This window comes from Schistosoma mansoni, chromosome 4 (genome assembly GCF_000237925.1).
Source record: "Schistosoma mansoni strain Puerto Rico chromosome 4, complete genome".
Taxonomy (NCBI): domain Eukaryota; kingdom Metazoa; phylum Platyhelminthes; class Trematoda; order Strigeidida; family Schistosomatidae; genus Schistosoma; species Schistosoma mansoni.
The window spans coordinates 28,899,747-28,902,544 of NC_031498.1; positions in this window are offsets into that span (position 1 = coordinate 28,899,747).

The following is a 2,798-nucleotide window of genomic DNA, read 5'->3' on the forward strand; positions in this document are numbered from 1 at the left end:
GTGTGCATCCACGATCTCGCGATGCGAGGTCGTGGATGCGCACTGCTGACATTGACTAGTCACTGTAGGACCCCCAACCTGACTTACTCCATCAACTATAGCTTCCTATTAAAATGTTGGGACATATTTTACTATTATTATTATTAATAATTTTCAACTAACGTCGCAATGCCGTAAGGTTGAGAGAATACTAATGAAGAGTCTAAAACTAGAAAGAAATAGCTATCCAGTGCTTACCGATTTTCAATAGTTCCCTAGCTAGTCTCATTTTGTTCTGAAAGCTACTTTATACTTGACATATCAAAAGTATATCACCAACTCTGACGAAATTAAAAAACATTAGGCATAGAGGTGATTCGAAAAGAAGAAATGAATTCGGAGAGAATAATTTCAAGATTTAAAATTTCACTTCAATTATATCATATAATACATTTTATTGGTACGTTTTCAATACGATTATCTCTCTTCTATCTTGAAAAGGGTAAGAATAAAGACTTGAGCAGGATAACATGAAACCACTTGATTTGGCTAGGTTCTTATCAGCTGCTTACAACTTGTAAATTTATAACTAAAAATTAAAGTGGGTTGAAAATACTTGCATAATAAATGTAATTGGAATTCGTTGTGATTATATGCCAGCTTAGTATTGCAAAGACATGAATAAATTTTAGTCATTGTTTGTCTGTTTGAACAGAAATATTAGTACTAATGAGCACCAAAATATACGCCACACAAATAATAAAATGCGATTGCGGATATATAAGTCTATCATTGGTCACCAGGTATCACTTAATTGCAGCTCGAGATTTCGTGCCACCGCCTCATGGATGATTAAACCTTTTGGTCCAAAGCTCGATGAGCGGACTTCTAAGAAAACTACTTGTTTCTGTCTATGAGCCCGGGCAAAATTCCAGCCTACATACAATTATGAAGATGACCAGTACTGAAAAAAAAAATTCGAGAGCACATAAAAATTAAAAAAAATTTGGTTTTGACTTTCAGATATTAGAAGTTGTGAACAGCTAATAAGAACCTAACAAAGCAAAGTGAATTCATGTTATGCTTCTGCAATTTTTGTTCTTGTTCTCTTCAAGATGATAAAGGGATTTGTGTGCGAAAAACCTTCTTCATTTTTTAACAATATAATCATTTTGCTTTGTACGTCATATTTCTTGGAGCCTTTTTGTGCCAGACGTGTTTTGTATCGTGTGTATAATAAAAGTTTTGGCACACACACAAACTACAGTTGATTAAATAACCAATGATCAGCTTGGGGGTTGTGAAGATTGTTAAATGTTATCGATATCACGAACCGACCTCATTTAAATATCCAACAATCTCTACAACCCCCCATCATGATAGTTATCATGTGCTTACTAGTAACTAGTTTAGAGGGGAAATGTTTGGAGTTATAGCGATAAAGAGTTTGATCGTGTCGAATGTAAGGAAGATACCCACTAAAGACAGTAGACGATAGCGCAATATTTCAAATTGGTTGAATCTAGACATGTACACGATTGGATTTTGGCTCACAGGTCTAGAGGTTAAGCGTTCACGCAAAAGACCAAAGGTCCTAAGTTTGATAACCTGTGGTAAGTTTACGGGTGGCTAATTCCGATGAGTCCCACACCAGAACGAAACGGCTATCCAATGCTTTAGGGTTTTCAGTGGTTTTTTGACTTAAGCACGTTAGTGATCTCAATAAATAACCAATAATTAACAAATGAAATCCTAGTAACTAAATCACTGATATGTAGCATGGAAGCAAATAGTGCAGCCAAATCTAGGGATTAGTTAACAAACCAATTAACAACTTACTAGAATACTGAATTCTGAAGAATGTTTCATGCAGTGAAGCTGAAGATGTTTTATTAAAAAGTTTCGTTTAAAAGAAAACAAAACAACAATGAACATACATTCCACAGGAGTTTACGCAACAACTCAATACGTCTGCTTTTCATCAAATATCCACAAATAATAACATCTCCGGTAGATAAAACTTTCGAGCTTTTATAAAGATTTCAAATTAAATAAATGAATTAAAGGAACACTATGACACTAGCTTACTTCGAAACCATATTTAGCTTGTTACTTAACAAAGTGATGCTTGAAAATGAATTGTATTTGCCACGAGACTACCTGGAATATCGTGACGTTTTTCTTAAACTTGGAATCTAGAGGGGAAAAGAACCAGTATTAATAATGATTAACTTAGCAAAATGACAATCATAGAAACAATGAACCCTTGCCTTAAAGTAGTATAAATGGTCCTCAAATCAATATTTTTGACTGTGAAACCAAGCATTCAAGGGTTAAAGATGTCTATGAGTAACTAGTACTTTAACATACCTTTGAAGCATTTCTGTAATCAAATGGAACTACAGAGTAGGTCATTCTGGTGTTAATGGGTGCAGAAGATAAATCTGTTGATCTATTCGTGACTTTTCATTGATTTGAGTCGTCTGAACATGAGTCACGTATATATGTAAGTACTCTGAAAATTAATCTCAGCTAGTATAGGAGTTAGTTGGGATAAGATGTTAGGTGGTTAATATATGTCAGAATCTTTCACAATGACGCAGGTATATTAACTACTTATCTTCCTCTAGATCTTGGATTCTAGTATTCCTGCATGCATACATTTCGACTCTTTCTTTTCGAACCATATCTCCAAGAGTTAGTATTGCTTTCATTGCTACTACATTATTCCGACCTCTTTATTTATTTATCTTATTAAACTAATGTTTGTATAGTGTGGTGATTTGGGAGAATGTACATCTGTACTAGCCCTTACGTCG